The sequence below is a fragment of the Argiope bruennichi genome, chromosome 9, assembly GCF_947563725.1.
Source record: "Argiope bruennichi chromosome 9, qqArgBrue1.1, whole genome shotgun sequence".
In the NCBI taxonomy this organism is placed as follows: domain Eukaryota; kingdom Metazoa; phylum Arthropoda; class Arachnida; order Araneae; family Araneidae; genus Argiope; species Argiope bruennichi.
Genome location: NC_079159.1, coordinates 126,720,292 through 126,740,710, shown reverse-complemented (window position 1 = coordinate 126,740,710; position 20,419 = coordinate 126,720,292).

The following is a 20,419-nucleotide window of genomic DNA, read 5'->3' as shown; positions in this document are numbered from 1 at the left end:
ACATGTAATTAAAAATCTTGCTGCACTTTGCACAAGATTCATCAAAAGCTATCTCATTTATCCACTCAGATTTTAAGCTTTAATGAAGAATTTTCATTAGCATATTAACAAAAAAAAAAAAAGCTTCAAAGTACTGTAAAATAAATATAGAATTTTTGAAATTCCTATTTTTTTAGATTTTATAAATCTATTACTTTATCTAAGAAATATATCTTCTTTGATAAAGAAAAAAAAAATCTTAAGATAATTTGCTGTGTTAAAGACTTTTACGATGTTATCAGTGTCTTAATGTTCCTAACAAAATTATTCAAACATTTGATTCAATTTATTTTGCTATTTGTTTTCATCTACATCAAGGTATAAATACTTGTAACTAATCATTAACAACTAAACTAATATTAATACCTAACTAAATATTAAAAACTAAACTAATAATAATATCTTTCAGAATAGAAATAATTTTTTAAAAGATCTTTTTGTTGTTTCTTTTACGACTTTGAAAGAAATTATTTTATTCAGTTCGTTAAGGAACTTTAAAAAGGAGTCGCATTATAAAAATTCGGACACACAATTCGATATTTTTATACGATGTAAATCTGAAAAGAGAAACAATATAATAATATCTTTATTATGTTTTTGAAATTTACGACTGTTTTAAAACACAAAATTCAGTTTATCTGTTTACTTTGAACGAAGAAAAATAATTGGAGGTAGAGATTAGTGTAAAAAATATAAATTTGCATTATAAAAATAGTTGAACTAAGAATGAGAAATATATTTAATGTATTAACTATATATATAGGGCGATTTTTCAAATATATCCCTCCGAGTTCCTAATAATTAAATGCGATGTTTAATCATAAGTGAGGATAAAACTGCATTTTGAAAAATACTTTAATGGAACTTTAAAACAACATTTCGATCAAATAAGCTATATCAAAGAAATACTATTGAAGCCAAATGTAATTTAAATCTAAGTCCACATAGAGCATTAAGGGACACACATTTGGGGAAAAATTCATGTTCCTCTTTTCTTGAACGAGCTTTCGTTCCTCCCTAACGCCGACACCATCACAATGCCCTATGCCTAAAGCAATCTTCGGGCCCTCAGATCCAGCGACATCCATAAATGGCCGTAAAACTTCATTGTGTTGTCTCCCCTCCAATTCATCAAGATGTCGAAACTTGTAGGGGGAAAGAAATACGTTAAAATACGTCGACACCATTTTCGGTTCAGTATGCCCCCTACGTGATTTTCCGTGCAGAACCAATTTGCATCGTTCGTTACCCTACGTTAAAATGCGTGCAGTGCACTTTAAAGACATCTATGGGGCTACGTCGAAATACGTGTGGAACCCTTAGAGGGTTAATATCAAAATATTTCTATATTTATTCGAAATTTTACGAGTGAAGTTCACGCACATGCGCAGAATTCATTCGTATTCTTAGCGTTGTGCTTTTAGACCAGATTGACACCGTATTTAAAATTTTAATGGACAGTCGTAATAAGACTCTTAGGCCCTTCAGAAGCCCACGTATTACGAGGCTTGGTAGCTGCATCGTCAGAGTTTAGCGCTTAGATTTGCAGGTCTTCAGTTCGATACTCGAAGCCGACATACATTTTTATATATATAGAATTTTTAATTTATTTTAGACAGTTTTCTTCATCATTCCAAGAGATAAATTGAACAATTATAAATCATATAAGTCAAAAATAGTATTTAATATCAAAATATTTCTATATTTATTCGAAATTTTACGAGTGAAGTTCACGCATATGCTCAGAATTCATTCGTATTCTTAGCATTGTGCTTTTAGAAAAGATTGACACCGTATTTAAAATTTTACTGGACAGTCGTAATAAAACTCTTAGACCCTTCAGAAGCCCACGGGTTACGAGGCTTGGTAGCTGGATTGTCACAGTGTCGCTCTTAGTTTTGCAGGTCTTCAGTTCGATACTCGAAGATGACATACATTTTTATATATATATAATTTTTAATTTATTTTAGCCAGTTTTCTTCATCATTCCAAGAGATAAATTGAATTATTCTAAATCATATACGTCAAAAATAGTATTTAATATAAAAATATTTCTATATTTATTCGAACTTTTACGAGTCAAGTTCACGCACATGCGCAGAATTCATTCGTATTCTTAGCATTGTTCTTTTATAACAGATTGACACCGTTTTTAAAATTTTACTGGACATTTGTAATGAGATTCTTATACCCTTCAGAAGCTCTAAGGTTACGAGGCTTGGTGGCTGGATCGGCTTAGTGTAGCGCTTAGTTTTGCAGGTCTTCAGTTCGAAACTCGAAGCCGACAAATATTTTTATATATTTTTCTGTTATTTTTTAAATTTATTTTAGCTAATTTTCTCCATCATTCCTAGAGATAAATTGAATAATTCCAAATCATATTCGTCAAAATCAGTTTTTAATATCAAAATATTTCTATATTTATTCGACATTTTACGAGTCAAGTTCACGCACATGCGCAGAATTCATTCGTATTCTTAGCATTGTGCTTTTAGACCAGATTGACACCGTATTTAAAATTTTAATGGACAGTCCTAATGAGACTCTTAGACCCTTCAGAAGACAACGGGTTACGAGGCTTTGTAGCTGGATCGTCAGAGTGTAGCGCTTAGTTTTGCAGGTCTTCGGTTCGATACTCGAAGCCGACATACATTTTTATATATATATAATTTTTAATTTATTTTAGCCAGTTTTCTTCATCATTCCAAGAGATAAATTGAATAAGTATAAATCATATTCGTCAAAAATAGTATTTCATATCAAAATATTTCTATATTTATTCGAAATTTTACGAGTCAAGTTCACGCACATGCGTAGAATTCATTCGTATTCTTAGCATTGTGCTTTTAGACCAGATTGACCCCGTATTTAAAGTTTTACTGGACATTCGTAATGAGATTCTTATACCCTTCAGAAGCTCTAAGGTTACGATGCTTGGTAGCTGGATCGACAGAGTGTTCCGCTTAGTTTTGCAGGTCTTCAGTTCCAGGCTCGAAGCCGACAAGTATTTTATATATTTTTCTTTTCTTTTTTTAATTTATTTTAGCTAGTTTTCACGATCATTAATAGAGATAAATTGAATAATTCCAAATCATATTCGTCAAAAATAGTTTTTAATATCAAAATATTTCTATATTTATTCGAAATTTTACGAGTCAAGTTCACGCACATGCGCAGAATTCATTCGTATTCTTAGCAATGTGCTTTTACTCCAGATTGACAACGTATTTAAAATTTTACTGGACATTCGTAATGAGATTCTTATACCCTTCAGAAGCTCTAAGGTTACGAATCTTGGTGGCTGGATCGGCTTAGTGTAGCGCTTAGTTTTGCAGGTCTTCAGTTCGATACTCGAAGCCTACATACATTTTTATATATATATAAATTTTAATTTATTTTTGCCAGTTTTCTTCATCATTCCAAGAGATAAATTGAATAATTCTCAATCATATAAGTCAAAAATAGTATTTAATATCAAAATATTTCTATATTTATTCGAAATTTTACGAGTCAACTTCACGCACATGCGGAAAGTTCATTCGTATTCTTAGCATTGTGCTTTTAGACTAGATTGACACCGTATTTAAAATTTTACTGGACATTCGTAATGAGATTCTCAGAAGCTCTAAGGTTACGAGGCTTGGTGGCCGGATCGGCAGAGTGTTCCGCTTAGTTCTGCAGGTCTTCAGTTCGATACTCGAAGCCGACATACATTTTTATATATATATAATTTTTAATTTATTTTAGCCAGTATTCTTCATCATTCCAAGAGATAAATTGAATAATTATAAATCATATATGTCAAAAATAGTATTTAATATCAAAATATTTCTATATTTATTCGAAATTTTACGAGTCAAGATCACGCACATGCGCAGAATTCATTCGTATTCTTAGCATTGTGCTTTTAGACCAGATTGACACCGTATTTAAAATTTTACTTTACATTTGTAATTTGATTCTTATACCCTTCAGAAGCTTTAAGGTTACGAGGCTTGGTGGCTGGATCGGCTTAGTGTAGCGCTTAGTTTTGCAGGTCTTCAGTTCGATACTCGAAGCCGACATACATTTTTATATATATATAATTTTTAATTTATTTCAGACAGTTTTCTTCATCATTCCAAGAGATAAATTGAATCATTATAAATCATATAAGTCAAAAATAGTATTTAATGTCAAAATATTTCTATATTTATTCGAAATTTTACGAGTCAAGTTCACGCACATGCGCAGAATTCATTCGTATTCTTAGCGTTGTGCTATTAGACCAGATTGACACCGTATTTAAAATTTTACTGGACAGTCGTAATAAGACTCTAGGTCCTTCAGAACCCCACGGGTTACGAGGCTTGGTAGCTGGATCGTCAGAGTTTAGCGCTTAGTCTTGCAGGTCTTCAGTTCGATACTCGAAGCCGACATACATTTTTATATATATATAATTTTTAATTTATTTTAGCCAGTATTCTTCATCATTCCAAGAGATAAATTGAATAATTATAAATCATATAAGTCAAAAATAGTATTTAATATCAAAATATTTCTATATTTATTCGAAATTTTACGAGTCAAGATCACGCACATGCGCAGAATTCATTCGTATTCTTAGCATTGTGCTTTTAGACCAGATTGACACCGTATTTAAAATTTTACTGGACATTCGTAATGAGATTCTTATACCCTTCAGAAGCTTTAAGGTTACGAGGCTTGGTGGCTGGATCGGCTTAGTGTAGCGCTTAGTTTTGCAGGTCTTCAGTTCGAGGCTCGAAGCCGACAAGTATTTTATATATTTTTCTTTTATTTTTTTAATTTATTTTAGCTAGTTTTCACGATCATTCCTAGAGATAAATTGAATAATTCGAAATCATATTCGTCAAAAATAGTATTTAATATAAAATATTCCTATATTTATTCGAAATTTTACGAGTCAAGTTCACGCACATGAGCAGAATTCATTCGTATTCTTAGCATTGTGCTTTTAGACCAGATTGACACCGTATTTAAAATTTTAGTTGGTTAGTCGTAATAAGACTCTTAGACCCTTCAGAAACCCACGGGTTACGAGACTTGGTAGCTGGATCGTCAGACTGCAGCGCTTAGTTTTGCAGGTCTTCAGTTCGATACTCGATGCCGACATACTTTTTTATATATATATAATTTTCAATTTATTTTAGCCAGTATTCTTCATCATTCCAAGAGATAAATTGAATAATTATAAATCATATAAGTCAAAAATAGTATTTAATATCAAAATATTTGTATATTTATTCGAAATTTTACGAGTCAAGTTCACGCACTTGCGCAGAATTCATTCGTATTCTTAGCGTTGTGCTTTTAGACCAGATTGACCCCGTTGTTAAAATTTTACTGGACAGTCGTAATAAGACTCTTAGGCCCTTCAGAACCCCGCGGGTTACGAGGCTTGGTAGCTGGATCGTCAGAGTTTAGCGCTTAGTTTTGCAGGTCTTCAGTTCGATACTCGAAGCCGACATACATTTTTATATATATATAATTTTTAATTTATTTTAGCCAGTATTCTTCATCATTCCAAGAGATAAATTGAATAATTATAAATCATATAAGTCAAAAATAGTATTTAATATCAAAATAATTCTATATTTATTCGAAATTTTACGAGTCAAGATCACGCACATGCGCAGAATTCATTCGTATTCTTAGCATTGTGCTTTTAGACCAGATTGACACCGTATTTAAAATTTTACTGGACATTCGTAATGAGATTCTTATACCCTTCAGAAGCTTTAAGGTTACGAGGCTTGGTGGCTGGATCGGCTTAGTGTAGCGCTTAGTTTTGCAGGTCTTCAGTTCGATACTCGAAGCCGACATACATTTTTATATATATAGAATTTTTAATTTATTTTAGCCAGTTTTCTTCATCATTCCAAGAGATAAATTGAATAATTATAAATCATATAAGTCAAAAATAGTATTTAATATCAAAATATTTCTATATTTATTCGAAATTTTACGAGTCAAGATCACGCACATGCGCAGAATTCATTCGTATTCTTAGCATTGTGCTTTTAGACCAGATTGACACCGTATTTAAAATTTTACTTTACATTCGTAATGAGATTCTTATACCCTTCAGAAGCTTTAAGGTTACGAGGCTTGGTCGCTGGATCGGCTTAGTGTAGCGCTTAGTTTTGCAGGTCTTCAGTTCGATACTCGAAGCCGACATACATTTTTATATATATACAATTTTTAATTTATTTCAGACAGTTTCCTTCATCATTCCAAGAGATAAATTGAAACATTATAAATCATATAAGTCAAAAATAGTATTTAATATCAAAATATTTCTATATTTATTCGAAATTTTACGAGTCAAGTTCACGCACATGCGCAGAATTCATTCGTATTCTTAGCGTTGTGCTTTTAGACCAGATTGACACCGTATTTAAAATTTTACTGGACATTCGTAATGAGATTCGTATACCCTTCAGAAGCTCTAAGGTTACGAAGCTTGGTGGCTGGATCGGCAGCGCGTTCCGCTTTGTTTTGCAGGTCTTCAGTTCGATACTCGAAGCCGACATACATTTTTATATATATATAATTTTTAATTTATTTTAGCCAGTATTCTTCATCATTCCAAGAGATAAATTGAATAATTATAAATCATATAAGTCAAAAATAGTATTTAATATCAAAATAATTCTATATTTATTCGAAATTTTACGAGTCAAGATCACGCACATGCGCAGAATTCATTCGTATTCTTAGCATTGTGTTTTTAGACCAGATTGACACCGTATTTAAAATTTTACTGGACATTCGTAATGAGATTCTTATACCCTTCAGAAGCTTTAAGGTTACGAGGCTTGGTGGCTGGATCGGCTTAGTGTAGCGCTTAGTTTTGCAGGTCTTCAGTTCGATACTCGAAGCCGACATACATTTTTATATATATAGAATTTTTAATTTATTTTAGCCAGTTTTCTTCATCATTCCAAGAGATAAATTGAATAATTATAAATCATATAAGTCAAAAATAGTATTTAATATCAAAATATTTCTATATTTATTCGAAATTTTACGAGTCAAGATCACGCACATGCGCAGAATTCATTCGTATTCTTAGCATTGTGCTTTTAGACCAGATTGACACCGTATTTAAAATTTTACTTTACATTCGTAATGAGATTCTTATACCCTTCAGAAGCTTTAAGGTTACGAGGCTTGGTGGCTGGATCGGCTTAGTGTAGCGCTTAGTTTTGCAGGTCTTCAGTTCGATACTCGAAGCCGACATACATTTTTATATATATAGAATTTTTAATTTATTTCAGACAGTTTTCTTCATCATTCCAAGAGATAAATTGAATAATTATAAATCATATAAGTCAAAAATAGTATTTAATAACAAAATATTTCTATATTTATTCGAAATTTTACGAGTGAAGTTCACGCACATGCGCAGAATTCATTCGTATTCTTAGCATTGTGCTTTTAGACCAGATTGACACCGTATTTAAAATTTTACTGGACATTCGTAATGAGATTCTTATACCCTTCAGAAGCTCTAAGGTTACGAGGCTTGGTGGCTGGATCGGCTTAGTGTAGCGCTTAGTTTTGCAGGTCTTCAGTTCGAGGCTCGAAGCCGACAAGTATTTTATATATTTTTCTTTTATTTTTTTAATTTATTTTAGCTAGTTTTCACGATCATTCCTAGAGATAAATTGAATAATTCGAAATCATATACGTCAAAAATAGTATTTAATATAAAATATTCCTATATTTATTCGAAATTTTACGAGTCAAGTTCACGCACATGAGCAGAATTCATTCGTATTCTTAGCATTGTGCTTTTAGACCAGATTGACACCGTATTTAAAATTTTAGTTGGTTAGTCGTAATAAGACTCTTAGACCCTTCAGAAACCCACGGGTTACGAGACTTGGTAGCTGGATCGTCAGACTGTAGCGCTTAGTTTTGCAGGTCTTCAGTTCGATACTCGATGCCGACATACTTTTTTATATATATATAATTTTCAATTTATTTTAGCCAGTATTCTTCATCATTCCAAGAGATAAATTGAAAAATTATAAATCATATAAGTCAAAAATAGTATTTAATATCAAAATATTTCTATATTTATTCGAAATTTTACGAGTCAAGTTCACGCACTTGCGCAGAATTCATTCGTATTCTTAGCGTTGTGCTTTTAGACCAGATTGACCCCGTTGTTAAAATTTTACTGGACAGTCGTAATAAGACTCTTAGGCCCTTCAGAACCCCGCGGGTTACGAGGCTTGGTAGCTGGATCGTCAGAGTTTAGCGCTTAGTTTTGCAGGTCTTCAGTTCGATACTCGAAGCCGACATACATTTTTATATATATATAATTTTTAATTTATTTTAGCTAGTATTCTTCATCATTCCAAGAGATAAATTGAATAATTATAAATCATATAAGTCAAAAATAGTATTTAATATCAAAATAATTCTATATTTATTCGAAATTTTACGAGTCAAGATCACGCACATGCGCAGAATTCATTCGTATTCTTAGCATTGTGCTTTTAGACCAGATTGACACCGTATTTAAAATTTTACTGGACATTCGTAATGAGATTCTTATACCCTTCAGAAGCTTTAAGGTTACGAGGCTTGGTGGCTGGATCGGCTTAGTGTAGCGCTTAGTTTTGCAGGTCTTCAGTTCGATACTCGAAGCCGACATACATTTTTATATATATAGAATTTTTAATTTATTTTAGCCAGTTTTCTTCATCATTCCAAGAGATAAATTGAATAATTATAAATCATATAAGTCAAAAATAGTATTTAATATCAAAATATTTCTATATTTATTCGAAATTTTACGAGTCAAGATCACGCACATGCGCAGAATTCATTCGTATTCTTAGCATTGTGCTTTTAGACCAGATTGACACCGTATTTAAAATTTTACTTTACATTCGTAATGAGATTCTTATACCCTTCAGAAGCTTTAAGGTTACGAGGCTTGGTCGCTGGATCGGCTTAGTGTAGCGCTTAGTTTTGCAGGTCTTCAGTTCGATACTCGAAGCCGACATACATTTTTATATATATACAATTTTTAATTTATTTCAGACAGTTTTCTTCATCATTCCAAGAGATAAATTGAAACATTATAAATCATATAAGTCAAAAATAGTATTTAATATCAAAATATTTCTATATTTATTCGAAATTTTACGAGTCAAGTTCACGCACATGCGCAGAATTCATTCGTATTCTTAGCGTTGTGCTTTTAGACCAGATTGACACCGTATTTAAAATTTTACTGGACATTCGTAATGAGATTCGTATACCCTTCAGAAGCTCTAAGGTTACGAAGCTTGGTGGCTGGATCGGCAGCGCGTTCCGCTTTGTTTTGCAGGTCTGCAGTTCGAGGCTCGAAGCCGACAAGTATTTTATATATTTTTCTTTTATTTTTTAAATTTATTTTAGCTAGTTTTCACGATCATTCTTAGAGATAAATTGAATAATTCGAAATCATATACGTCAAAAATTGTATTTAATATCAAAATATTTCTATATTTATTCGAAATTTTACGAGTCAAGATCACGCACATGCGCAGAATTCATTCGTATTCTTAGCATTGTGCTTTTAGACCAGATTGACACCGTATTTAAAATTTTAGTTGGTTAGTCGTAATAAGACTCTTAGACCCTTCAGAAACCCACGGGTTACGAGACTTGGTAGCTGGATCGTCAGACTGTAGCGCTTAGTTTTGCAGGTCTTCAGTTCGATACTCGATGCCGACATACTTTTTTATATATATATAATTTTTAATTTATTTTAGCCAGTATTCTTCATCATTCCAAGAGATAAATTGAATAATTATAAATCATATAAGTCAAAAATAGTATTTAATATCAAAATATTTCTATATTTATTCGAAATTTTACGAGTCAAGTTCACGCACTTGCGCAGAATTCATTCGTATTCTTAGCGTTGTGCTTTTAGACCAGATTGACCCCGTTGTTAAAATTTTACTGGACAGTCGTAATAAGACTCTTAGGCCCTTCAGAACCCCACGGGTTACGAGGCTTGGTAGCTGGATCGTCAGAGTTTAGCGCTTAGTTTTGCAGGTCTTCAGTTCGATACTCGAAGCCGACATACATTTTTATATATATATAATTTTTAATTTATTTTAGCCAGTATTCTTCATCATTCCAAGAGATAAATTGAATAATTCTAAATCATATAAGTCAAAAATAGTATTTAATATCAAAATAATTCTATATTTATTCGAAATTTTACGAGTCAAGATCACGCACATGCGCAGAATTCATTCGTATTCTTAGCATTGTGCTTTTAGACCAGATTGACACCGTATTTAAAATTTTACTGGACATTCGTAATGAGATTCTTATACCCTTCAGAAGCTTTAAGGTTACGAGGCTTGGTGGCTGGATCGGCTTAGTGTAGCGCTTAGTTTTGCAGGTCTTCAGTTCGATACTCGAAGCCGACATACATTTTTATATATATAGAATTTTTAATTTATTTTAGCCAGTTTTCTTCATCATTCCAAGAGATAAATTGAATAATTATAAATCATATAAGTCAAAAATAGTATTTAATATCAAAATATTTCTATATTTATTCGAAATTTTACGAGTCAAGATCACGCACATGCGCAGAATTCATTCGTATTCTTAGCATTGTGCTTTTAGACCAGATTGACACCGTATTTAAAATTTTACTTTACATTCGTAATGAGATTTTTATACCCTTCAGAAGCTTTAAGGTTACGAGGCTTGGTCGCTGGATCGGCTTAGTGTAGCGCTTAGTTTTGCAGGTCTTCAGTTCGATACTCGAAGCCGACATACATTTTTATATATATACAATTTTTAATTTATTTCAGACAGTTTTCTTCATCATTCCAAGAGATAAATTGAAACATTATAAATCATATAAGTCAAAAATAGTATTTAATATCAAAATATTTCTATATTTATTCGAAATTTTACGAGTCAAGTTCACGCACATGCGCAGAATTCATTCGTATTCTTAGCGTTGTGCTTTTAGACCAGATTGACACCGTATTTAAAATTTTACTGGACATTCGTAATGAGATTCGTATACCCTTCAGAAGCTCTAAGGTTACGAGGCTTGGTGGCTGGATCGGCTTAGTGTAGCGCTTAGTTTTGCAGGTCTTCAGTTCGAGGCTCGAAGCCGACAAGTATTTTATATATTTTTCTTTTATTTTTTTAATTTATTTTAGCTAGTTTTCACGATCATTCCTAGAGATAAATTGAATAATTCGAAATCATATACGTCAAAAATAGTATTTAATATAAAATATTCCTATATTTATTCGAAATTTTACGAGTCAAGTTCACGCACATGAGCAGAATTCATTCGCATTCTTAGCATTGTGCTTTTAGACCAGATTGACACCGTATTTAAAATTTTAGTTGGTTAGTCGTAATAAGACTCTTAGACCCTTCAGAAACCCACGGGTTACGAGACTTGGTAGCTGGATCGTCAGACTGTAGCGCTTAGTTTTGCAGGTCTTCAGTTCGATACTCGATGCCGACATACTTTTTTATATATATATAATTTTCAATTTATTTTAGCCAGTATTCTTCATCATTCCAAGAGATAAATTGAAAAATTATAAATCATATAAGTCAAAAATAGTATTTAATGTCAAAATATTTCTATATTTATTCGAAATTTTACGAGTGAAGTTCACGCACATGCGCAGAATTCATTCGTATTCTTAGCATTGTGCTTTTAGACCAGATTGACACCGTATTTAAAATTTTACTGGACATTCGTAATGAGATTCTTATACCCTTCAGAAGCTCTAAGGTTACGAGGCTTGGTGGCTGGATCGGCTTAGTGTAGCGCTTAGTTTTGCAGGTCTTCAGTTCGAGTCTCGAAGCCGACAAGTATTTTATATGTTTTTATTTTATTTTTTTAATTTATTTTAGCTAGTTTTCACGATCATTCCTAGAGATAAATTGAATAATTCGAAATCATATACGTCAAAAATAGTATTTAATATCAAAAAATTTCTATATTTATTCGAAATTTTACGAGTGAAGTTAATGCACATGCGCAGAATTCATTCGTATTCTTAGCATTGTGCTTTTAGACCAGATTGACACCGTATTTAAAATTTTACTGGACAGTCGTAATGAGACTCTTAGACCCTTCAGAACCCCACGGGTTACGAGGCTTGGTAGCTGGATCGTCAGACTGTAGCGATTAGTTTTGCAGGTCTTCAGTTCGATACTCGAAGCCGACATACATTTTTATATATATAGAATTTTTAATTTATTTTAGACAGTTTTCTTCATCATTCCAAGAGATAAATTGAATAATTATAAATCATATAAGTCAAAAATAGTATTTAATATCAAAATATTTCATATTTATTCGAAATTTTACGAGTCAAGGTCACGCACATGCGCAGAATTCATTCGTATTCTTAGCATTGTGCTTTTAGATTGACATTGTGCTTTTAGCATTGTGCTTTTAGATTGACATTTTTCTCTTAGCATTGTGCTTTTAGATAGCATTGTGCTGCAGATTGACACCGTATTTAAAATTTTACTGGACAGTCGTAATAAGACTCTTATACCCTTCAGAAGCTTTAAGGTTACGAGGCTTGGTGGCTGGATCGGCTTAGTGTAGCGCTTAGTTTTACAGGTTTTCAGTTCGATACTCAAAGCCGACATACATTTTTATATATATAGAATTTTTAATTTATTTTAGCCAGTATTCTTCATCATTCCAAGAGATAAATTGAATAATTCTAAATCATATAAGTCAAAAATAGTATTTAATATCAAAATAATTCTATATTTATTCGAAATTTTACGAGTCAAGATCACGCACATGCGCAGAATTCATTCGTATTCTTAGCATTGTGCTTTTAGACCAGATTGACACCGTATTTAAAATTTTACTGGACATTCGTAATGAGATTCTTATACCCTTCAGAAGCTTTAAGGTTACGAGGCTTGGTGGCTGGATCGGCTTAGTGTAGCGCTTAGTTTTGCAGGTCTTCAGTTCGATACTCGAAGCCGACATACATTTTTATATATATAGAATTTTTAATTTATTTTAGCCAGTTTTCTTCATCATTCCAAGAGATAAATTGAATAATTATAAATCATATAAGTCAAAAATAGTATTTAATATCAAAATATTTCTATATTTATTCGAAATTTTACGAGTCAAGATCACGCACATGCGCAGAATTCATTCGTATTCTTAGCATTGTGCTTTTAGACCAGATTGACACCGTATTTAAAATTTTACTTTACATTCGTAATGAGATTTTTATACCCTTCAGAAGCTTTAAGGTTACGAGGCTTGGTCGCTGGATCGGCTTAGTGTAGCGCTTAGTTTTGCAGGTCTTCAGTTCGATACTCGAAGCCGACATACATTTTTATATATATACAATTTTTAATTTATTTCAGACAGTTTTCTTCATCATTCCAAGAGATAAATTGAAACATTATAAATCATATAAGTCAAAAATAGTATTTAATATCAAAATATTTCTATATTTATTCGAAATTTTACGAGTCAAGTTCACGCACATGCGCAGAATTCATTCGTATTCTTAGCGTTGTGCTTTTAGACCAGATTGACACCGTATTTAAAATTTTACTGGACATTCGTAATGAGATTCGTATACCCTTCAGAAGCTCTAAGGTTACGAGGCTTGGTGGCTGGATCGGCTTAGTGTAGCGCTTAGTTTTGCAGGTCTTCAGTTCGAGGCTCGAAGCCGACAAGTATTTTATATATTTTTCTTTTATTTTTTTAATTTATTTTAGCTAGTTTTCACGATCATTCCTAGAGATAAATTGAATAATTCGAAATCATATACGTCAAAAATAGTATTTAATATAAAATATTCCTATATTTATTCGAAATTTTACGAGTCAAGTTCACGCACATGAGCAGAATTCATTCGCATTCTTAGCATTGTGCTTTTAGACCAGATTGACACCGTATTTAAAATTTTAGTTGGTTAGTCGTAATAAGACTCTTAGACCCTTCAGAAACCCACGGGTTACGAGACTTGGTAGCTGGATCGTCAGACTGTAGCGCTTAGTTTTGCAGGTCTTCAGTTCGATACTCGATGCCGACATACTTTTTTATATATATATAATTTTCAATTTATTTTAGCCAGTATTCTTCATCATTCCAAGAGATAAATTGAAAAATTATAAATCATATAAGTCAAAAATAGTATTTAATGTCAAAATATTTCTATATTTATTCGAAATTTTACGAGTGAAGTTCACGCACATGCGCAGAATTCATTCGTATTCTTAGCATTGTGCTTTTAGACCAGATTGACACCGTATTTAAAATTTTACTGGACATTCGTAATGAGATTCTTATACCCTTCAGAAGCTCTAAGGTTACGAGGCTTGGTGGCTGGATCGGCTTAGTGTAGCGCTTAGTTTTGCAGGTCTTCAGTTCGAGTCTCGAAGCCGACAAGTATTTTATATGTTTTTATTTTATTTTTTTAATTTATTTTAGCTAGTTTTCACGATCATTCCTAGAGATAAATTGAATAATTCGAAATCATATACGTCAAAAATAGTATTTAATATCAAAAAATTTCTATATTTATTCGAAATTTTACGAGTGAAGTTAATGCACATGCGCAGAATTCATTCGTATTCTTAGCATTGTGCTTTTAGACCAGATTGACACCGTATTTAAAATTTTACTGGACAGTCGTAATGAGACTCTTAGACCCTTCAGAACCCCACGGGTTACGAGGCTTGGTAGCTGGATCGTCAGACTGTAGCGATTAGTTTTGCAGGTCTTCAGTTCGATACTCGAAGCCGACATACATTTTTATATATATAGAATTTTTAATTTATTTTAGACAGTTTTCTTCATCATTCCAAGAGATAAATTGAATAATTATAAATCATATAAGTCAAAAATAGTATTTAATATCAAAATATTTCATATTTATTCGAAATTTTACGAGTCAAGGTCACGCACATGCGCAGAATTCATTCGTATTCTTAGCATTGTGCTTTTAGATTGACATTGTGCTTTTAGCATTGTGCTTTTAGATTGACATTTTTCTCTTAGCATTGTGCTTTTAGATAGCATTGTGCTGCAGATTGACACCGTATTTAAAATTTTACTGGACAGTCGTAATAAGACTCTTATACCCTTCAGAAGCTTTAAGGTTACGAGGCTTGGTGGCTGGATCGGCTTAGTGTAGCGCTTAGTTTTACAGGTTTTCAGTTCGATACTCAAAGCCGACATACATTTTTATATATATAGAATTTTTAATTTATTTCAGACAGTTTTCTTCATCATTCCAAGACATAAATTGAATAATTATAAATCATATAAGTCAAATATAGTATTTAATATCAAAATATTTCTATATTTATTCGAAATTTTACGAGTGAAGTTCACGCACATGCGCAGAATTCATTCGTATTCTTAGCATTGTGCTTTTAGACCAGATTGACACAGTATTTAAAATTTTACTGGACATTCGTAATGAGATTCTTATACCCTTCAGAAGCTCTAAGGTTACGAGGCTTGGTGGCTGGATCGGCTTAGTGTAGCGCTTAGTTTTGCAGGTCTTCAGTTCGAGTCTCGAAGCCGACAAGTATTTTATATATTTTTATTTTATTTTTTTAATTTATTTTAGCTAGTTTTCACGATCATTCCTAGAGATAAATTGAATAATTCGAAATCATATACGTCAAAAATAGTATTTAATATCAAAAAATTTCTATATTTATTCGAAATTTTACGAGTGAAGTTCACGCACATGCGCAGAATTCATTCGTATTCTTAGCATTGTGCTTTTAGACCAGATTGACACCGTATTTAAAATTTTACTGGACAGTCGTAATAAGACTCTTAGACCCTTCAGAATCCCACGGGCTACGAGGCTTGGTAGCTGCATCGTCAGAGTGTAGCGCTTAGTTTTGCAGGTCTTCAGTTCGATACTCGAAGCCGACATACATTTTTATATATATAGAATTTCTAATTTATTTTAGACAGTTTTCTTCATCATTCCAAGAGATAAATTGAATAATTATAAATCATATAAGTCAAAAATAGTATTTAACATCAAAATATTTCTATATTTATTCGAAATTTTACGAGTCAAGATCACGCACATGCGCAGAATTCATTCGTATTCTTAGCATTGTGCTTTTAGACCAGATTGACACCGTATTTAAAATTTTACTGGACATTCGTAATAAGATTCGTATACCCTTCAGAAGCTCTAAGGTTACGAAGGTTGGTGGCTGGATCGGTAGCGGTTCCGCTTAGTTTTGCAGGTCTTCAGTTCGAGGCTCGAAGCCGACAAGTATTTTATATATTTTTCTTTTATTTTTTAAATTTATTTTAGCTAGTTTTCACGATCATTCTTAGAGATAAATTGAATAATTCGAAATCATATACGTCAAAAATAGTATTTAATATAAAAATATTTCTATATTTATTCGAAATTTTACGAGTCAAGTTCACTCACATGCGAAGAATTCATTCGTATTCTTAGCGTTGTGCTTTTAGACCAGATTGACACCGTATTTAAAATTTTACTGGACAGTCGTAATGAGACTCTTAGACCCTTCAGAACCCCACGGGTTACGAGGGTTTTTAGCTGGATCCGCAGAGTGGTCTGCTTAGTTTTGCAGGTCTTCAGTTCGATTCTCGAAGCCGACAATATTTTTATATATTTAACTTTTATTTTTTAAATTTATTTTAGCTAGTTTTCTCCATCATTCCTAGAGATAAATTGAATAATTCTAAATCTTATACGTCAAAAATAGTATTTAATATCAAAATATTTCTATATTTATTCGAATTTTTACGAGTCAATTTCGCGCACATGCGCAGAATTCATTCGTATTCTTAGCATTGTGCTTTTAGACCAGATTGACACCGTACTTAAAATTTTACTGGACATTCGTAATGAGATTCTTAGACCCTTCAGAAGCTTTCAGGCTACGATGCTTGGTGGCTGGATCGGCAGAGTGTTCCGCTTAGTTTCGCAGGTCTTAACTTCGAGGCTCGAAGCCGAAAAATATTTTTATATATTTTTCATTTATTTTTTAAATTTATTTTATCTAGTTTTCACGATTATTCCTAGAGATAAATTGAATAATTCGAAGTCATATACGTCAGAAATAGTATTTAATATCAAAATATTTCTATATTTATTCGAAATTTAACGATTCAAGTTTACGCACATGCGCAGAATTCATACTTGAAGCCGACAAATATTTTTATATACATACTAACCGCCTTTGGCGACCAGCCGGTTCGCCAATCTTAATGTTCGTTTAAATTTTAATAATTAAATAGCTTGAACCGGAGTTTAACCCCCTTCTTCACCAAGTTGCGATAACGCGCCAAAGCTGGCAATCTTTATTATGCACTATGATTAAACATCTGCTCCTTTGCTTTTGAAAATTTCGCAAGGCCGTTGTTGGCGATTTTTAAAAGCAGGGGGTTAAACTCCGGTCGTACCATTACATATTTTACGCAATTCCAACTTTAATAGATTCTTCAGCAAAATATTTTAAAACTTCAAATTTTGATAGTCATATAATTTACTCATAATATTATAAAGGCCTTCAGTCATAACGTGATATGTATCTCTCTAATTTTCTGTTACCCCTCGTAGAATTTATGCTTTAAATTAAAGTGTAAAGGATTAATCTGCAATTAATATAATAATATTTTTTTGCTGAAACAAAGCATTTTTTTTAATAATATGATTACTGATAATAGAGTCACTGAGCGTTTAAACTTTATGGGCACTAAAGAATATCTCTCTTAATTTATGTAATATCTCAAGAATTTGTCAACAAAATTTTCTCAGATTCATCATGAACAGATCTATTAATTAACAATGTTTAATTTTAAATGCATCAAACACTAAGAAAATAAAATGAATCGTTTAAAATAATCGGTCGAAAACAGGTTAAAAAAAACTACTTAAAAAACGATGTACTTAAAACTATAAGTATATACAAAAAATATATAACTAACATAAATACAATTTACTTACAAAAGCATGCAACTTCCCAAAAATAATTTAAATCATCATTGATAACGTTGTCATGGCAACAATCAGAACAGAATGCGCATGCGTAAATTTTTTTCGCCGGTTACGTAACGCAAATACGTGATTTTTTCTACGCCATTGGGGTAACGCTATGCGGATTAGAAATTTTTAATTTCCTTTATTCTGTTTTATTTTAATTCAAAAGTACTTCAGAATGAATCTGAAAGATTGATTCATTAACAATGTTTTATTTTAAATGCATCAAACATTAAGAAAATAAACAGAACCGATTGAAATAATCAGCCGAAAAATTTTAACACTAGCCTCATTACTGTTGGGAGAAAAAAAAACTGAAGCCTTTCTCGTTTGGCGCTGGGGATAATGGAAGATTTTTTTGGCGGGAAAGTTAGTTTTTAATTAATAATTAAAATTCTAATTTAAAATTCGAAAAAAGAAACCCCAGGTGCACATTCCCAACCTCCAAGGTATACATGTACCAAATTTGGTAGCTGTATGTCAAACGGTCTGGCCTGTAGAGCGCCAACACACACACACACACACACACACACATTGAGCTTTATTATAAGTACTAGCCGCCTTTGGCGACCAGCCGGTTCGCCAATCTTAATGTTCGTTAAAATTTTAATAATTAAATATTTTATGCAATTCCAACTTTAATAGATTCTTCAGCAAAATATTTTAAAACTTCAAATTTTGATAGTCATATAATTTACTCATAATATTATAAAGGCCTTCAGTCATAACGTGATATGTATCTCTCTAATTTTCTGTTACCAGTCGTAGAATTTATGCTTTAAATTAAAGTGTAAAGGATTAATGTGCAATTAATATAATAATATTTTTTTGCTGAAACAAAGCATTTTTTTAATAATATGATTACTGATAATAGAGTCACTGAGCGTTTAAACTTTATGGGCACTAAAGAATATCTTTCTTAATTTATGTAATATCTCAAGAATTTGTCAACAAAATTTTCTCAAATTCATCATGAACGGATCGATTCATTAACAATGTTTCATTTTAAATGCATCAAACACTAAGAAAATAAAATGAATCGTTTAAAATAATCGGTCGAAAACAGGTTTAAAAAAACTACTTAAAAAACGATGTACTTAAAACTATAAGCATATATTAAAAAAATTATATAACTAACATAACAAATACAATTAATTACAAAAGCATGCAACTAACCTAAAAATAATTTAAATCATTGAAAACAGGTTTAAAAAAACTACTTAAAAAACGATGTACTTAAAACTATAAGCATATACAAAAAATATATTACTAACATAAATACAATTTACTTACAAAAGCATACAACTAACCTAAAAGTAATTTAAATCGTCCGTTGATAATGGTTGCCCTGCCAACAATCAGAACGCAGTGCGCATGAGTGAATTTTCTTCGCCTTTTACGGTAACGCAAATGCGTGAATTTTTCTACGCCAGTTGGGGTAACGCTATGCAGATTATACATTTTTAATTTCCTTTATTCTGTGTTATTTTAATTCAAAAGTACTTCAGAATGAACCTGAAACATGGATTAATTAACAATGTTTAATTTTAAATGCATAAAACATTAAAAAAAATAAACAGAATCGTTTGAAATAATCCGCCGTAAAATGTTAACCCTAGCCTTATTACTGTTGGGAGAAAAAAAAACTAAAGCCTTACTCATTTGGCGGAAAAGTGGGCGGTGGGGAAAATGGAAGATTTTTTGGCGGGAAAGTTAGTTTTTAATTAATAATTAAAACTCTAATTAAAATTTCAAAAAAAGGGACCCCAGCTGCACATTGCCGACCTCTAAGGTATACATGTACCAAATTTGGTAGCTTTATGTCAAATGACCTGGCCTGTAGAACGCCAACACACACACACACACACACATTGAGCTTTATTATAAGTATAGATAGATAATTGTTAATTTATTATAGCCAGTTTTCTTCATCATTCTTAGAGATAAATTGAATAATTCTAAATCATATACGTCAAAAATAGTATTTAATATCAAAATATTTCTATATTTATTCGAAATTTTACGAATCAAGTTCACGCACATGCGCAGAATTCATTCGTATTCTTAGCATTGTGCTTATAGACCAGATTGACACCGTATTTAAAATTTACTGGACATTCGTAATGAGATTCTTATACAATTCAGAAGCTCTAAGGTTACGAGGCTTGTTGCCTGGATCGGCTTAGTGTAGCGCTTCGTTTTGCAGGTCTTCAGTTCGAGGCGCGATGCCGGCAAATATTTTTATACATTTTTCTTTTATTTTTTAAATTTATTTTAGCTAGTTTTCACGATCAAACCTAGAGATAAAT